The 19,305-nt window shown below is 43.3% G+C and overlaps 1 protein-coding gene across 4 annotated transcripts in view; it reads left to right on the top strand.

Annotated features, from left to right (window-relative positions):
- Window positions 1-2,364: 2,364 nt before the first annotated feature.
- The window catches only part of Fam222b (family with sequence similarity 222 member B), a 62,635-nt gene continuing 45,694 nt past the window's right edge, over window positions 2,365-19,305 (top strand). Inside the window, exon 1 of one of the 4 annotated variants that reach the window (XM_021630514.2) lies at window positions 2,365-2,505. The gene's annotated coding sequence lies outside the window, so the exon portion shown is untranslated. Of the gene's footprint in view, window positions 2,524-19,305 lie in introns of all 4 variants that reach the window. The other 3 variants (XM_060387216.1, XM_060387215.1, XM_021630522.2) reach the window with 3 other exon arrangements.

Below are 19,305 nucleotides of genomic sequence, written 5' to 3'. Positions count from 1 at the left end.
GAGCCAGGATCTTGGGTACCCACAGCTGGTCTTATAGTCACTATAAAACTGACTTTGAACTACTGATCCTCTTGCTTCTACTTCCAAGTACTGGAATTACAGTTACACAGTACTGTTTTATTTGGTGCTGGGAACAGAACTCAGGATTTCATGCAGGTTAGGCAAATGGTTACCAAGAGAGTTACATTCTTAGGCACGGAATCTTTTTTATTTTTTAAAGTGTATTTATTTATTAGAAGATGTTTTAAAAGTCAAGCACTGGTGGTGTATGCCTTTTAATTCCAGCACTTGGGAGGCAGAAGCAGGCAGATCTCTGTGAGTTCAAAGCCAGGCTGGTTTACAGAGCAAGTTCCAGGACAGCAATGGCTACACAGAGAAACCTTGTGTCAAAAAAATCCAAAAAATAAATAAAATAAAATAAGTTTCTCTTTCTCTCTCTCTATATATATCTTCCCCTTATATTTTTATTTTGGTCCTCTATTGTGATTATAAAACCAGAAATCATAGGTTTAATTTTTAGCTAGTTTGTTGAACATTTATTTACAAATGAGGTCAAAATAGCTTATAATGACCTTGAACTTACTATGTAGCTAAGCATGGCCTTGAAACGTGCCTCCACTTCAGGCTCTATTTTTTTTTTTTAATTTTATGACCCTGAGCAAGAAATATCTCTTAACTTTCGTTTACTGCTCTGTAAGATGAGAGTAATGATAATACTTTACTGGAGCTATGATCAAGAGAACTTGTGCGTAGCCTGAGTGCTGGTGCATCCCTGTAATTCCAGCACCAGGAGTCAGAGGTGGGTGGACCTCTCGGACCTTTTAGGCTGGGTGCTGGCTGTTACTGCTGTGTGTTCACTACTGACTGTCAGTTCTACGCGGACTGCGTCTGTATACAGTGCTTACCACCCTATCTAGTGCAGAGTAGGTACTGTATATTTTTTTTGGGACAGGGTCTCACTCTGTAGACCTGGCCTGAAAACTCACTCTACAGACCAAGCTGATCTTGAGTCTGTGGTGACTCTGCAGCCTCTTTCTCCCACTTGTGTGCCACTGTGTCTAGCTTCATACAGTAAATGCCACTACTCTCTTTGTTGTTATCATTGTCTTGAGATAGGCTCTCATTCTATAGCCCAGGCTGGTCTTGAACCTGTGATCCTGTTGCCTTAGCGTCCTGAATGGTTTGTTGAGGTAGGACTTTCCTATATAAACTAGTCTGGCCTTGAACTTTTTTTTTTTTCAAAACAGGGTCTCACTGTATAGCCCTGGCTGTCTTGGACTTGTAGACGATGCTGGCCTCGAACTTGGAGAGCTCCAATTGCCTCTGCCTCCTGAGTGCTGGGATTAAAAGCACACACCAGGTACTAAGATCCAAAGCATAACATTGTCATCATCATCACAATGTTATGCTGTAATCATCTGATGAAAATCCTCAAGTTCCTGGGTACTTCTCTAAGGATGCAGAAAGAAATAATACCTGTCTTCTTTCTTGAGTCAGAGTTTCACAATGTAGCTCTGGCTGTCCTGGAATTCGCTCTGTAGACCAGGCTAGCCTCAAATTCGCAAAGCTACTACTGCCTCTCCAAAGATTCATGGAGTGCCCCACCTGGCTTGGCTGTTAGTTTATTAAAATACTTCATTAAAGATAGTTGTATAGGGGCTGGAGAGATGCTCAGAGGCTAAGAGCTCTTACTGCTCATGCAGAGGAGGACTGGAGTTTTGCTTTTTAGGACTGATGTCCAGCCGTTCATAATTGTAATTATCTTCCAAGTGCAGTTAGACTAACAAGCTTGTGCAGCTGCCACACAGTACTAAAGCTCTTCTTTAGCAGTTTGCAGAAGGATCTGACTCTGGCTGGAGAGCTGCCTCAGAGGTTAACAGCGAAGGCTGCTCATCCAGAGGTCCTGAGTTCAATTCCCAGCAACCACATGGTGGCTCCCAATCATCTGTAATGAGATCTGGTGCCCTCTTCCGGCCTGCAGGCACACATGCAGACAACACAGTATACAAATTAACGAAATAAATGTTTAAAAAATCTGACTTTAAGTGCAGGTATGATCAAAGTGAGTCCAGGTCAACCAGGGCTACACAGAGAGACCCTGTCTCGATAAAACAAAAACAAAACCGCGGAGTCCCTAAATGTATGACCTCTTAGAGAAATCGCAGTTCAAGACTTTAGTAATCTAGTGCAGCTATTCTAGAGGCCTAAAGGTAAGGCTCGGCGGCCACATTCCCTAAGATCTTAAGTAGCCGAAGGCCAGCCGGGGGCCGTGCACTTGAGACCCAGAGAAGCGGGCCGTCAGGCACTGAGAAAGACGCCCCCAGAACGAGATGCGCAGGCGCTGGCTGCCCGAGAAGGCCCCGGGCGTCCCAGGCTGCGCAGGCGCAGGAGCTGCCCCTGGCCAGTCCGGACGGCGGCTGTGATTGAGAGGCTGGGGCGTGGAGCAGCGGTGGCGGCGACGGGCGACAACGGAGCCGCCATGAGGGCCGGGCCCAGTCACCGACAGTGAGTGGTGGTTTAAGGGTAATGGACACCGAGGAGTGCCGACGTGGCGTGCTGGAAGGACAGCCCGACTAGCTGGGTGGCCCCTGCTGCTCGGGGACGGAGGTCGTGGGGGAGGGATAGTTTGAGGGGATGGTGGGGGAATCTGGAGCGTGATGATCATGAGGTCGGAAGTCCCGGAGCTGGACAGGTCGTCGGAGGGAAGGGCTTGCGTTTCGTGGAGTGAGGGAGCTCCTTGCAGGACGGAGCCTCGCGCTGCCTGGCTTGTCATCATCCCTTCCCCCAGGAGCTTTGGGTCGCCTCTCCCTTTCCGCTTCTTTCAGAGAATGGTTGCTGGGGGAAGGGTGGTGGAAAATAAAAGCCGTGCTGGAGCTGAAGAAGCCAACTCCAACCACTGGGCAGAGAAGGGCCGGCCCCTGGAGTGCCCTGGGTAACGCTTGGGGGTCGGAAGCTCTGTTTAAATTCAGGAGGAATCTAGGTTTAATAAGGAACCAAGTCCATCACAGATAAACCTGATCGATAACCTTGGCTAGGACCCACTTAACCTTTCGGAATCTTTGGAAGATGCAGTACTAAATGCCGGGCTTTTTGTAAGCTTCTTGTATGCGGTTGAGAGTGCTTAAGAAGCCTATAGATTGTAAGTACTGTAGGGACGTAGCTACTACGTACCAGCAGTACTGTTAGATTTTAGACGGTGATTATTGATGGAGTGACTGATTGCTGCATCAGAACAAAGCGAAACCCAGTAGACAAAAATACGTGCTTTCTGTATAAGCGCAGCACTTTTTTTCCGATAGTGTGACAGATTGTCAAACCGTATATGAAAGTACCATATTCCTGCATTTTTACAAATGGTGTGCACCTTCTGACCCAAGAGGAAGGAAATACAGACTGAAGCAGAGCTGCGTCTTCAGCGTTCTCTTTTGAGGCAGGGTTTCGCTGACTTGCTCATGCTGGTCTTGATTCAAGCACAAGATGAGTTTGAATGATCAATCTTGCCTCTTTCCCCCTGGCTGAGGGTCTGGAGGGGTCATCTGTTAATGCTTGTGTGCCAATGTTCTTTTAGATTTAGTTATTTAGTATTCTGCCAGGCCGGAAGAGGGCACCAGATCTTATTACATCTGGTTCTGAGCCATCTGTGGTTGACTGGGAATTGAACTCAGGACCTTTTGGAAGAACAGCCAGTGCTCTTAACTTCTGAGTCATCTCTCCAACCCTGAACTTGGGTTTTGAGGTGTGCTAGGCAAGTGCCCTAGCACCTGTCCCTTTCGTCTCTTTTTGTTGTTGTTGTTTAATTGAGACAATCTTACTAAATTGCCTAGGCTGGCCTTGAATTTGCAGCTCCCCTGCCACAGCCTCCCAAGTATCTGGGATTACAGTTTTGCATCATCAAACCCAGAGCAGGCTCCTGTTATATTTATTTTTAAGAATATGTTTATTTGGAGGCTGGAGAGATAGCTCAGTGGTTTAGAGCACTTGCTGATTTTAAGGAGGGCCCAGGCTCCATTCCTAGCACTAACCTGGTGGCTCACAATTATCCATAACTCCGATTTTAGGGACCCACCTTCTTTATTTTGTAGGAAAGGACAAATGTATTTCACACACTGCAAAGAAAGCAAAGGGTATGACAGTAGTAGAGTAATTGCCTGCCAGCCTCTGGCATTTTTTAATTGTAAAAGCTTCCTTTGCAAGATTCTGGTTGCCACAAGGCGTTCTCTATTTTGGAGCTCAGATGGGTGTGCAGTGGCTTTTCAGTACTTTTCCTTGTTAGCCTCATGTCTGGAATCTCTTGTGTAGAGTGAAAGAGACTGGTAGGTAGTTGTGCAAGGGTCTAGGAGATGGCCGCTTCTGTAAGAGGCTGAGGAGTACTCCTGAGTCTTCGTTGTTGAGGGTGGATAAGGGAAAGGACAGGGTTAAACTGTGAAGGGCCTTTCTAGGAACAGTTTTCGAAAGGTAAGTGCAGATGCCTTTCAAGTGGACAGGAAGGCAGATACTTCAGTTCTGCTGGCCCTGAGGACTGAGAGCTTGAAATGATGAGGCCTTTTGAAAATTGGGCAGTGATTTCTGTTAGCTGTGGAGTGGCTGCACCAGATCCGTGAGGATCCACAGATCAGAGGAATGAATTATTTTAGAGACATGGGGGAAGTGAACCCTGGCTGTCTTTAACTTACATATCTGGTAACATTTCTATCTTTCTCTCCTGGTGACACATAGTTTAACCTTTTTGTTCTATCTAATTACTCGACTCTCCCAATAAATTGTTACTGAGATTGCTCTTATTATTCTGTCTGAGGATGTTCTTAAAGGGGTTTGAGGGCTGGACACAGTGAGGCAGAAGCAGGCAGATCCTTGAGTTTGAGGCCAGTCTGGTCTGCACAGCTCCAAACCAGGCAGGACCACTTGGTGGAACTCTGTCCCAGAAACACAGAGGGTGGGGGTTACGTGTAGCTAGATCTGCTTGCCCATGCCTGTAACCCCAGCTCGCTGCTAGGGAATGTGAATGTAAGGTTGGAGGGTGGGAATAGAGTTCAGCATAGGGCACTTACTTAGTTAGCACGGGTGGGTCCCTGGGCTCTGTTTCCAGCCCACAAATGAAGGTATTTGTTGCTGTTATAGGTCTTTCCAATAAAGCCAGCTCTTGAAATATTTATTTTATTTTTTTAAAATTTATTTATATATTTATTTATTACAATTTTTTCACTTTTTATCCCCCTGCAGCTCCCTCTCTCATCTCCTCCCTGTCCCACCTACCCTCTCTCTTCTCCTCCCATGCCCCTTCCCCAGTCCCCTGATAGTGGAGGACCTCCTCCCCTTCTATCTAACCCTATCTTACCAGGTCTCATCAATAAAGCCACCTTTTTTCTGTCTTTACACCTGGTAAATGAAGTAGAGGTAGAAAATGTTCAAACTTGCCTAGCCATCTTATTTTTAATAATTTGACATCTGTTTAAAGTTGATAATGCATTTTCCCCCAATTGGAGATATCCATCAGTTCACCAGGTCCATTTTATGCTCAAGTAAGTTAGTTGCGCTCTTATGAAAGTTTCCTATCCTTTTCTCCTTCAATTCTTTAACTATTTGTAGTTACTTTTATGTAGCTAGTGATAGTTACCAGATGAGGATTTCCCTTGCTGGGGAGAGAAGGGGGTGGCCAGCACATGATTGTCTGTGTGAGTGCTTTGACTGGAGTGAGTTGTGAAGATACAGACCTGGTCAGCTTGTGACACTGCAAGACAACATAAGGAGTAAGGCTTAATCATTTTTTTTTTGTGTGTGTGTGTGTTCTGATAGGGGACTATCATGTGCCTCTGGAGAAACTTAAAAACATTCTATTTAAAAACAAAAACACCCTGGTGTTTACAATTGTGAAAATAATTGCTTCAAAACACAGTCTTTGTTTCCTGAGAATCCTTTTGATCTTTCAGGCCATTTCAGAAGTGAGATGGCTTATCCGGGAAAGGCTTTAGCTACCAACCAATCCCGACTGCCTGGGCTTTGGAATCTGCATGGTAGAAGGAAAGAACCCACTGACCTTCACACTGACCTCCAGCTGGAGCACCCCCCATAAACAAAAATGTAATAATAATAAACACAAATAAAAAGAAACAAGTTCTTGTGATATTTTGTAGCAACTAGCTAATAATGGCAGTAAGGTATAAGTTGTTTCTTTTTGGTTTTGTTTTTAAAATACTGCTCATAAGAGCTGGGCATGGTGGCACACGTTTGTAATTCCATCACTCGGGAGGTAGAGGCAGGTTGATTTCCTTGAGTTCGAGGCCAGCCTGGTCTACAAGTGAGTTCAGGGCAGCCAAGGCTACACAGAGAAGCCCTGTTTGGAAAAACAAAAAACAAACAGACAAAAAAGACTGCTCATAACTTTAAAGGGGAACCGTATGAGAAGATGTTAGAAAGAAAAACCTGGAGTTGGAGCTTTGGGTCAGTTGTAGAGGATATGGTTTGAATACATGAAGCCCCAGATTGAAGCTCTGGTGCTGGAGAAAGACAAAACAAAAAGAGCAACAGACAACAACAATAAATAAGTAAAAGACTGGATTTAACTTAGTCAATTTTTAAGTTAGGATGTACTTGAGTTGGTAGAATGCATAAATGGATGGATGTATTTGTCTGAAATTTTAGCACATGGGAGGTGGGGACAGGAGGATCAGAACTTCAAGGCTATCACAGCTACAAAGGAAGTTGGAAGGGAGGTAGAATGAATTGTAAAGTAGTCCTCTTTGGACAATAAATAATTCGAGAATGAGCTGGGTATAGTAGTTTACATCTAAAAATCTCAGCACTCTGGAGGTTGAGGCAGGAGGATAAATATGAGTTTCAAGACAGCCTGTACTAAATAGTGAGAGGTTCAGGTCAGTCTAGGTTACAGAGCTAGAATGAAAACAAAAAACAAAGAATTAAAATGGACCAATGGTGCAGCAAAGTATCCTGAATGTAAGAGTTTGCTTTTATTGTTTATACATTTGGCATAGAAGAATTGCTCATTAATATTTTTTGCTGGATGAAAATGATGACCAATTATGAATCATAATCAGCAAACCTGGGTTCAGAGATCTGCAGCTTCTTCTTTTTCTTTTCTTTTTTGTTTTGTTTTTTGAGACAGGGTTTCTCTGCAGCCCTGGCTGTCCTGGAACTTACTTTATAGACCAGGCTGGCCTTGAACTTACAGAGATCATCCTGCTTCTGCCTCCTATGTGCTGGGATTGAAGGTGAAAACCACCATGCCCAGCCAGATCTGCATCTTTATTGTGTGTCTTTAAACGAGTTTAAATGATGTGCCATTGCCTTAGATTCCTTATTAATAAATGAAGCCTTGTCCAGCACTGGGGTGCTTGAGACAATCTGTAGGATCTCCTTGCATTTGAGGACAGGTTGGGCTGCATGAGACCTGTCTCAAATAAAAACAAGCTCAGAAACAAAAAAAATTAACAAACAAACAACAAAACCCAACTATAAGTCTGTAAAGTGCTTGTGCAACCCTGAGGATTGAGTTTGATCCCAATCTCCAGAAACCTGCTGAAAAATCCTGGAATGGTGGTGCACACTCTTAATTCCAGTTTTATAAAGACAGTTCTTGTCAGCTTCCTTAACCTGCATGGCGAGTTCCAGGCCAATGAGAAACCTTTTCTTTAAACTTGGGAAAAAAAAAAAAAGTGGCAAGGAATAATCTCAGCACTTGGAAGATGGAAGACGGAGGATCAGGCGAAGCAGTCTGAGGTCATCTACTACATAGACAGTTAGAGGCCAGTATGGGCTACGTTAGACCCTGTCAGAAGATGTTGAAGAGGGCTGGAGAGGGATCTCTGTACTTAAGAGCATCAGCTGCTCTTGTAGAGGACCTGAGTTTAATTTCCAGCATTTTCAGCAGCTCATAACTGTAACTCCAGTTTCCAGGATCCCAGACCCTCGCATAGGTATTCATGCAGGCAAAACACTAATGCACTGAAATTAAAAAAAAAAAAAAAAAAAAAGATGATGACAAAAAGAAAATCCAGCAAACAAAAGCCAACCAAAGTGGATAGTACTTGAGGAATGACAGAAATTGGAGGAAACAAAACAAAACCCAACCAAAACAATGACATAATCCAGTCCTGTGGCAAATCAAATTCAGAGTCTAGTGAGTATGGTGCTGGAGAGATGGTTCCTTTTTTGTTATTGTTTGTTTTGTTGTTTGAGACAGGGTTTCTCTGTAGTCCTGGCTGTCCTCTGTAGCCTAGGCTGTTCTCAACCTCAGAGATCTGTCCTGAAAGATGGCTCAATTGTTAAGAGCACCAAAGCGCCGGCAAACAGTGGCAAACAGTGGCGCACACCTTTAATCCCAGTGCTTGGGAGGCAGAGGCAGATAGATCTCTGAGTTTGAGACCAGCCTGGTCTACAGAGTGAGTTCCAAGACAGCCAGGGCTACACAGAAAAACCCTGTCTTGAAAAACAGCACCAAAGGACCCAAGTTTGATTCCCTCAGTATCAGGTGACTCATAACTGTCCATGATTCCAGCTCCAAGGGATCTGACACCCTTTCTGACCTCCTTGGGCACTCACATGACATACATATTCACACACGTACATACATACAAGTAAAATAAAAGCAAATCTTTAAAAGAAATCATCGTAATAGAGGCAGAAAGTGACGTGCTCACCTGTAAATCCAGCACTGCTTATGCTGAAGGAAGAGGGTCTTCAATTTGAAGGCAACTTGGACCAGATATTATGAACCTCTCTCAAACAGAACACAACAGGGGCTCGAGAGATGGCTCAGAGGTTAAGAGCACTGTCTGCTCTTCCAAAGGTCCTGAGCTCAATTCCCAGCAACCACATGGTGGCTCCCAACCATCTATAATGAGATCTGGTGGCCCCTTCTGGTCTTCAGGTGCACATGCAGACAAACACTGCATGCATAATAAACAAACAAACAAATAAGTCTGTTTTTAAAACAGCAACAACAACAAAAAGTACTGGCTTCTCTCTAGAGGACCGGGTTGGATTTCCAGCATCCACATGATGCCTCACAGCTGTAACTCCAGTTCCACCAGATCCTGTGCCGCCTTCTGGTCCCCACAGGCCTCAGGCATGCTCATGGTACAGATATATTCACGCACCCTAAACCCCCACATACATGTAAACAGTTGCTGAAGTATTTGTACTAGAATATAATACCATACAATCAATTTTGTGGTGTTAGGGATTGTAAAAAAGCAATACTAGCCAGGCAGGGGTGTAACAAGCCTTTAATCCCTCACTTGGGAGGCAGGGGCATGTGATCTCTCTGAGTTCAAGTCCAGCCTGGTCCTCATCTTGAACCCCCCTCCTCCCCCAAATATGTATGTGTGTATACATATATGTGTGCGCATGTATATATATATATATATATATATATATATATATATATATATATGTATATGGATACACTGGCAGGATCAACAGTGGACTATGAGAGTACTCAAAGGACAAAGGTCACTTTTTTTTGGGGGGGGGAGCTATGATCTTATGTAACCCCAATTCTGAAGGTCCCAGTGTAGACTAAGCTTGCCTCTGTCTCCCAGATGCTGTTATAATGGTGTTTTCTACCACACCTGGCCCTCAGGTCACTTTTTGTGTGGTGCTGAAGTCTGACCTCAGAGCTTTTCACATGCTAATAATCCCAAATACTGCACTGCACCACAGAACTACACCTAAAGTCCTGGTCGCAGTTACCCTCTGCTGAGAAGGGGTTCTGCTTATCAGACCAGCATACTATCAGTTTTATAAGAGATGTCCTGTTTTCAGAGCTGAATGTGAGGAAAAACTGTGAAAGGATTGTTAAAGGACTTAGAATCAGTGCAAGGCTGAGCACAATCCTGTCAGTAAACATCCTACATTGAAGCTGCAAAACAGGCCCTAAAAGAGGGATAAGGTAAGCTTTCCAGATCACAGTAAATTCTGAAAATGAAATACTAACATGGTCATGTAGGGGTTAGCCTTGGCCACTAACTCAGCTGCTTACTTTGTGGTAGTGGGGGTCTGTGTGCATACTCTCCTGTCAAGAAAGAGTGAAGATAAAGGAAAAAGAAAAGTTTGAAGACGGAAAGCAAGAGGCACTATTGATAGGCAGTGCTGTGACAGGACAAGGGGCAGAAACAGCTCGGACTTGGACAGAGTGACAGTGAATAATGCAGCAGAGCAGGGCAAAAGCTTGAAAGCTTTCAGAGAGACGTGTGCCCAGTACTTAACTCTAAACTCCTAAAATCATGTAGCAACATTTGGAAGATGATTCTAGGGCAATAAATTCAAAAGTGAGAGTAAACGCGAGAAGCAGAGTGGTCAGGGGAAGGGCAGGAGCTCTCGAGCTGAGCAGAGGGGTGTGAAGGCACTGCCCTTGCAGTGAGAGGCAAATGCTTTCTTAGAGAAGTGTTGAACATCTATTTCCAGCTCTTCACTGCCTGTAAAGGGTCAGCTCTGATGTAAGATGAAAGGAATACAGCTTAAAAGGAAAATTACTAACCCCGCCCCTTTTCCTTTTTTACAATTTATTTTGTGTGCGTATGTGTATATATATATTTCTGAAAACTTATTTTATATGTATGCAGGTTTTGCCTGCATTCATGTCTATAATACATACATGCCTGGTGCCTGTCGAGGCTGTAAGAGGGCATCAGATTCCCTGAAGCTGAAGTTACAGACTTGAGAGCTGAGCCCACGTGCTCTGGACGAGCAGAAAGTGCTTTTAACCACTCCCATCCCTCCAACCCCATGTGTGAATATGTCTGTGCACACAAATGCGCCCCTGTGTGTGTGTGTGTGTGTGAAGGTCAGAGGACAACTGTTGCAGTCAGTTCTCTTCATGTGGGTCTCAAAAGATTGAATTTAGGTCATTAGCTTGGTAAGTTTTTACCCATTGAACCATCCTGCTGGTTGCTTTTTTTGTTTTGAAACAAAGTTTCAGCTTTGTTTAAAAGTTTATACCAAGTTTAATGCCTGTCTGGGGAACATGAGACTTGGTTTTTGTTTGTTTTATTTTAGTTTTGGTTTTTCAAGACAGGGTTTCTCTGTGTAGCCTTGGCTGTCTTAGATAGAACTCACTGTGTAGACCAGACTGGCCTCGAACTCAGAGATCTGCCTGCTTCTGCCTCCTGAGTGCTGGGATTACAGGCGTGTGACACCACTACTTGGCTACAGATGCTTTTAGAGTTCTATTACTTTTTTTTTTTTTAAGATTTATTTATACATGAGTACTCCATTTGCATGTATGCCTGCATGACAGAACAGGGCATCAGATCCTTTATAGATGATTGTGAGCCACCCATGTGGTTGCTGGGAATTGAACTCAGGAGCTCTTGAAGAGCAGCCAGTGCTTTTAACTGCTGAGCTATCTCTCCAGCTTCCTCTATTATTTTTATGTACGTGAATGTTTTGTTGACATATGTCTGTGCACCATAAACATGCAGTGCCCATGAAGGCCAGAAGAAGGCGTTGGGTCTTCTGAAACTGGAGTTAGAGATGATTGTTAACTACCATGTGAGTGCTGGGAACCAAACCCAGATCCTCTGGCGCTCTCTCTCTCTCTCTCTCTCTCTCTCTCTCTATGTATATATAAATATATATGTATATAAATATAAATGTATGTATTTATATAAATAAATATAAATATATGTGTGTACACATATATATAAAAAAACATTTTGCCAGGTGTGATGGCACAGACCTTTGATCCCATTACACTGGAGGCAGAGGCAGAAGGATCTCTGAAAGCTTGAGGATAGTCTGATTTATATAGTGAGTTCCAGGCCATCGAGGGCCACATAATTAAATGTCTCAAAAATAAACAAGAGCCTACAAAAAACCAAGAGTGCTGATAAGGTGTGGAGTGTGACTCAGAAGCATACCTTTGGTTAGCAGGCATGAAGCTCTGAGTTTGATGTCCATCATCTCAAAGTTGTATGGACAAGGAACTAGATGGGGACACGAAGTCCACCACTTAGTCTCATATGGGAGGATTGCAGGCTTCAGCCTGTTGGAGCTTTAGCAAGACCCTGCCTCTAAAACAGAAAAGAAAATTGACCCTAGGCATCTAGAGATTTAGTTCAATGATGGAAGACTTGTCTGAAATTAGCAGGAAGCCCTGGTTTCAAACCCTAATACAAGAAGGCAAGATGGACAAACCTGGGTATTGAGGCATGTGTTTGTGGTCTCAGCACTTAGGAGGTAAGGCAGGAAGATCAGAAGTCCCAGGCTACATATGAGATCTTCTCTCAAAGCAAAAAGGAAACAAGAGTAATGATTGAAGTACAGTGGAAACTTGTGAACCCTTCACCTTTATTGAGGGAAGCAAGAAAGGATGTGGATTGTCCAGGGTGAGGAGTTGGGAAAATCACTGGCAGCAGAAGCACCATTGTTTATAAATCACATGAAGATCAGTGTATTTTCACTACGTGCAGTGTGCTTAAAAAGAATTGGTCTTTTGTTTGTTTGATATTGGGTCTTTCTCTGTAGCCCTGGCTGTCCTGAACTAGCTTTGTAGGACAGAGATCCTCCTGCCTCTGCCTCCCGAGTGCTGGGATTAAAGGTGTGTGCTACTGCGCCTGGCCCTTAATTTTTGTTTTTGAGGGCAGAGTTTTGCCATGTAGCCAAAGCTTGCTTTGAACTCTTTATTTTTTTTTTCCACTTCCCAAGTGCTAGAATTATAGATGTAAGACACCATTTCTTGTTTGATTTTAGTGTGTGTGTGTATGTATTTTTTTTTTTTATTGAGACTTTTAGGAGCCAAGTGGTGGGGGGGCAAAAAAATGATTTTTAGGTTTCATGTGTATAAGTGTTTGCCTTCTTGAATGTGTACCACACGTGTGCCTGATGTCCTGGGAGATTAGAAGAGAGCACTGGATTCCCTGGAGTTAGGGATAGTGGTTGGCTGTCCTTCGATGGTGCGAACTGAATGCAGGTACTTAGCAAGAGCAGCAGGTGCTATCAACTGGTTAGCCATATTTCCAGTCCCTTGATTTGTTTTTTAAATATATTGTTTATTCGTTATGTGCTTTAGAGTTTTGTCTGCATGTATGTCAGTGTGGCTCACCAGATTCCTGGAAATGTATTTGGAGACAGCTGTGATCTGCCATGTGGGTGCTGGGAATTGAACCCAGGTCATCTGGAAGAGCAGCCAGTGCTCTAAACTGCAGAGTGAGCCATCTCTCCAGCCCCAGTTCCTTGATTTTCATACTTATAAGACTACTTGAGGCTGGGGAGATGGGTCAGTGATTAAGAGCACTTGTTCTTGCCTGTAACTCTAGCTTCAGGGGATCCAGTGTCCTCTCTGGCCTCTGCAGGCAATTACACGTACATGTGCACATATACTCATAGACACACACACACACACACACACACACACACACACACACACGAATAAGTGTAAAATTAAAATGTTTTTAAAGAGCCAGTTGAGCCAGGTGCAGTGGTGCTCGACTGTAATCCCAGCAGTGGGGTCTCTGTGAGTTTGAGGCCAACCCGGTCTACAAAGCAAGTCCAGGACAGCCAAGGCCACATAGAGAAACCCTGTCTCAAAAAACAAACAGACAAAAGAGCCAGGTGGTGGTAGCACATGCCTTTAATCCCAGCACTCATGAGGCTGAGGCGGGCGCATCTCTGAGTTTGAGGCCAACTTGGTCTACAGAGTAAGTTCCAGGACAGCCAAGCCTACATAGTGAAACTTTGTCTTAAAAAACTAATGAATGGACAAAGAAATAACGTTTTGAAATAAGTTTTTTTTCAAAACAGAATTTTCTGGGTATTCCTGGTTATCCTGGAACTTGCTCTGTAGACCATGTTGGCCTTGAGTGCACAGAGATCTGCCTGCCTCTGCCTCTCAAGTGCTGGGACTAAAGTTGTGGGACACCACTGCCTGGCTTAAAAAAATAGTTTTAAGGTACACTTTACTAGAAAGTGTGGTAGACAGCAGTAATACCAGCACGTGGAAGCTGAAGCAGGATCATGAGTTCAAGCAGCAGTACATAGTAAGACCCTGTTTCAAAACTGTGCTGGGCCAGTAGTGGTAGTGTTGGTATGCCTTTAAATCTGGGGAGACAGAAGCAGGCAGACCTCTAGGTTGGAGGCCAGCCTGGTCTCCATAGTGAGTTCTAGGAGCAGGGCTGTACAGTGAGACCCTGTCTTGAAAAACAAACAACAAAACAACAAACAGCAAAAACAAGCAAAACAAACAAAAATGTTGGCAGTTTTTTTTCTGCTTGTTAGAGTCACTTATTAGTTGATTTTGTTTGTTTGTTTTTTGTTGTGGTTTTCTTTGTTTTGTTTTTTTTTTTTTTTTTTTTTTTTTTTTTTTTAGCCAGTCTCATGTAACCCATACTGGTCTTGATCTAATTGCTAAGGATGACTTTGAACTCCTAATCTTCCTGTCACCTTCAAAATGCTGAGATCACAGCCTTGTGCCAAACCTGATTCAATTAGCTTTCTTTATTCTAGCCTCCTCTTCCTGTCTGCTTCAGGACACTGTGTCACTTAAAAACATGTTTTTTTGCTGAGTACACGAAAAGTCTGTAGCAGTGTGACATTTATCAAGTTAATTGCTGATTACTCTATGAATCTCATCCAAGGTCTTTATCCTCTCAGGCACTGCCTGGTAGATGGAAGCTTGGCTGCTTAGAATGTCGGGGCAAGAGACATTGTCTCTTCTGTGTCTGAGCTGGGTCCCGGGTCGCGTAGCCTGGCTTTATTCTCCATGAATACCATTGGCACCTTTTCTCGTCTGTCTGCTGTGTTCTTTTGCATGGCAGTTTGAGTCTTCTGCTTTCAGTGTCTTCTGGATCATGTATCTTTATGTTTCCACAGCATATTTTTTTTTTCAGTTGTCTCATTTTCATTTTTTGTCCCTATGACTATACTTCAGTTGCTTTGCTTAATGCCCTTATTGTCAAACCCAGATATTTTTTCTTTCTAATTAAAATTTTTTTCTGCATATATGTTTTACCTGCATGCATGTTTGTGTATCAGGAGAGTGCAGTGCCCTCAGAGGCCAGAAGAGGTCTTAGATCATCTGGGACTATAGTTACAGATGGGTGCTGGGAATTGAACCTGGGTTCACTGGTTCACTGGAAGAGCAGCAAGTGCTCTTAATTGCTGAGTCATCTCTCTCGCCCCCCCCCCCAGGTGGCCCTTTCATTCTTTGTTTCATTACCAATCTGCTTCTGATATTGTCCATTCTTTCTCATTTTGAGACAGGGTCTCTCTGTATAGCTCTGGCTGACCTGAACTCACAGAGATCTTCCCTGTCTCTGCCTCCAACAAATACTAGAACTAAAGGCCTGCACCAAGTCTGGCCCGAGATTTATTTTTTATTTATGTGTGTGTGTGCACCAGAGTGTATGTATGTTCACTACCTTATGTAGGTGACTGATGAGGCCAAAAGAGAACATAATATCCCTTGGGACTGGAGCTTTTGTGAGGGTGTTGGAAACTGAACCTGGATTTTTGCAAGAGTAGCAAGCGCTTTTAATTTATTAGTTATCTTCCCAGCTCTCTACTTGGATGGTCTATGGAAAAAGCCTTAGAAGTCATTAGCTAAGTCATTTAGCAAGGCATAGTGGTGCTCAGCTGTGATCTTCAGACCGGAGAGGTAAAGACAGAAGGAATGCAAGGCCACCCTCAGCTAGTTTGCAGCCCTGGCTCAAAAAGGAAAGGTGGAGTGGGGTGGGCAGACAGACAGAAAGAAATTATTTTAGAGGATTTTGAAGTCATACATTTTTTTTTTCCCCAGAAAATGAGTGAGAACAAAATGAAAAGCTATTAAAACTAGTAACAATTTAGTCATGTGATAACATGTAAGAATCGCTGTACTTTGAGGTTTCAACAACCAATGCTATTTCTCAATTTAGCTCTCTCTGCCTACTGCTTGCTGATCAGATGTATGTTCTTAAGCTACTGCTCCAGCACCATGCTTGCCTGCCTGCTGCCATGCTTCCAGCCATGATGGTCACAGACTCACCCTCTGGGGTTGGAAGCTCCAAAAGCCTTTTCTTCTGTAAGTTGCCTTGGCCATGGTGTTTTATCACAGTGATAGTAACTAAGGCAGCTAGAGCATGTCTTTGGAGGTAGGATAAGGATGTGAATTGACTTGAAATTAGAAAGAATATTGTTGTTGCTGTATGAAAATGAATTGTAGAGGAGCTCAAGACTGGTGGCCAGGAGAAGTTACAAGCCTCCTGCACTAATTCAGATTAGAGTCGAGTTGGTGTCAGTTGGATGGAGTGATGGTAGAAAAGCTGTACAGAGGTGGAAAGAGTGTGTTTTTGGTGATAAAGGCCTGATTGTGCATTATCATAGCTGAAAGTGTGGGGCAAAGAGGAATCGTGGATAGCTCTTCGTCGACAGGGATGAGAAGAGCAGAGCATATTTGTTAAAGATTGGTTTTAGACATGCCAGATTTAAGATGCTTGAAACAGTTGAATGGAAACACCTAGCATTTCCAGGGAGAAATGGGGGCTGGAATTTCAGATTTGGAAGTTCTCAGCATAATGGGTGAATTTGAAGTTGCAGAATTAAATAAAAAAAGAACCTAAGGGTGGATTGTGGCTAGAGCAGAGAAGCTTGAGAAAGGAACAGCTAGTGGGGGAGGTAGGAACCCAGGGAACTCATAAATCAAGTCAGGTAAAGGTGAGCTTCAGAGCTGTGTGGCCATACCTAGGATCCCAGCGAGCAGCAGTTGAGGCAGGGTGGTCATGAATTCAGGCCAGCCTTGAAAAGAGGGCAGAAGGGGAAGGTGTTGTCAGCTGTGTTGGATGCTATTGAGGGTCAGATAAGAACAGAAATACTTGAGGGATTTGATAACCTGGAGATGACTGTGAAAGCTGTTCACTGGAGGAATGAAAATAGAAATCTGAGTGCAGTGGATTTAGGTGGAAAATGAAACATGCGTTTAACCCCCACTCCCCATTTTTCATAGAAAACAATGGCATTTTTGTTTGGAAGCCAGTTCTTCTCTCTTTTGGTTTATCAGTGCTGGGGATTAAACACAGAACCTGTGCCATGCTAGGCAGGCACTCTTAATCACTGAGTTAACTCTGCTGTCCCTTGCCCCCCTTTTACACGTGTTTAGTGTTTGCCTGAGTCTGTTCATTCTTGTGTGTGTGCACATGCATTGTGTTTGTATGTGTTTAGGTCTGAAGTTGATGTTGGATGTATTCCTTGCTGTCCCCCCACCCCCTACCCCAAAGCAGGATCTCACACTGTAGCTCTGGCTGACTAGAACTATGTAAATGAGGAACTCACTGTGTAAAGCAGGCTGGCCTCAGATTTACAGAGATCTGCCTGCCTTTGCCTCCTGAGTATGGGATTAAAAAGGTCATTCTCTAATTTGAGGAAGAGTCTGTTGCTGAACCTGGACATCCCTGGTACCTGCCTCCTGAGTGCTGGCATTATAGGTGTCTGCTGTACTTGCCCACATTTTACGTGCATTTTTTGAGGATCTGGATTCTGGCCCTCACACTTGCTCGACAATTACTTTATCTCCCCAAGTCCTAACCTTGCCCCATTTTTTTCTTCTTCGTTTAGACAGGGTTCTTATGTAGCCCAGGCTGGCTTTAAACTGTGTAGCTGAGAGAGGCCAACAACTGCTTCTCCTGTCTTGTTGCTATATTTCCTGAGTGCCAGGGGTACAGGCCAGTGCCACCAAGCTAGTTTTGTCTTCCTTCCTTCCTTCCTTCCTTCCTTCCTTCCTTCCTTCCTTCCTTTCCTTCTTCTTCTTTTTTTTTTTTTTTCTTTTTGAGATAGGGTTTCTCTGTGTAGCCTTGGATGTCCTGGACTTACTTTGTAGACAGGCTGGCCTGGAACTCACAGCGATCCGCCTGGCACTGCCTTCTGAGTGCTGGGATTCCAGGTGTGTCCCACTGTGCCCAGCCTTTTTGCCAGTTTTCTTTTACATAATTCTTTCAAGTACACCAACTCTCCAGATCTGCTAATCGTCCTGCCTTAACTTCCTTAATGCTAGGATTACAGTTATATGACACCAGGCCTAGATTTTTTTCCCCCTTTTGAGACAGGGTCTTTTACTCTAGCTCAAGCAAGCTCAATTTACAATCCTCCTGCCACACACAGCCTTTTGAGTGTGATGGGATTACCAGTATGAACAACTATGCCTGGCTCAGTGTTTGTTTAAACTTCTTGTCATTGTTACTAAATCCTTACCAATTGGTATTCCAAATGGTTATGTTTTTCCTGAAGTTATAATTTCCCAGTATTTCATGCTATATTTATATATTATTTCTGCTTTCTAAAAACCTGCTGTCATTGAGACTGTGAGCAGTACAAGTAATGGGTAAGTGAGTTGAACTTTAAGGGGTTAGGTTTCTGGCTTTGGGAAAGAAGACAGGTTTGACCTTGGCCTTAGGATGCATCAGTTTTCTTAGCTGTCAAATAAGGATAACAAGACAGTTTAGCTCACGGTGGGTGGTTGTGAGGTATGACTATTAATGAAAATAATTGTAAAACACTTTTGCAAGTTTAAGTGTGATATAAATGTTAAATAATAGTTCTTTATTGGGATGTTGTGAAAATTAGCAACATGATGTCTGTTAGAGGCTTAAGTTCCTTTTAAGAAGGTGATACTTTTTTTTTTTAATACTATTTGAGGAAAAAATAGTTTAGAATTTGTGAAAAGATATTGCTACCCTAATTTTCTAGAATGTATCAATTATGACACAGTAATGAAGCAGCTTCTTATTAAAGACATGTTTCCCTAGAGATTTATTACAATATTACTTTACAAGATTTTTATTGTAGGATTTTTTTTTAATTCAGGAAAAAAAATTAAGCTTCATTAGTGTATGTGTGTGCGTGCGGGCACGTGCGTGTGTGGAGGTCAGAGGACATCTCTGTGGGTCCAGTTCTCTTTATCTTTACATGGATTCTGGGGGTTGAACATCAAGGTAGTCAGGCTTGTGGGGCAGGCACCTTTAACAGCCGAGCCATCTGCCAGCCCCTTTTTGTGATTTTTATCTTTTTGGTTTTTGGTTCAAGGAGCGGAGTGAATGCCACTCTGTGGTATTTACAGTGTGGAGTTACAGTGTACTAATCTGGGGTGTTTTACCATCTATATTTAAAGCTTCCCAGCCAGTCGATAGAAACATCAAAAGGCACTGAAAAAAAAAAAAACATTTGGTTTGTAGTGAGCTCTATATAGATATGTCTGTATAGTTCGGTCAGCAGTTCTAAACCTGTGGCAAGCCTCTGTCTTCATAACAGTAGCAAAAGCAATGAAGTAATTTTATGGTTGGGGGTCACCACAACGTGAGGAACTGTATTAAAGAGTCTCAG

This window comes from Meriones unguiculatus, chromosome 7 (genome assembly GCF_030254825.1).
Source record: "Meriones unguiculatus strain TT.TT164.6M chromosome 7, Bangor_MerUng_6.1, whole genome shotgun sequence".
Taxonomy (NCBI): domain Eukaryota; kingdom Metazoa; phylum Chordata; class Mammalia; order Rodentia; family Muridae; genus Meriones; species Meriones unguiculatus.
The sequence above is the reverse complement of the archived record's forward strand: the minus strand, read 5'-3'. Positions and strand labels throughout refer to the sequence as shown.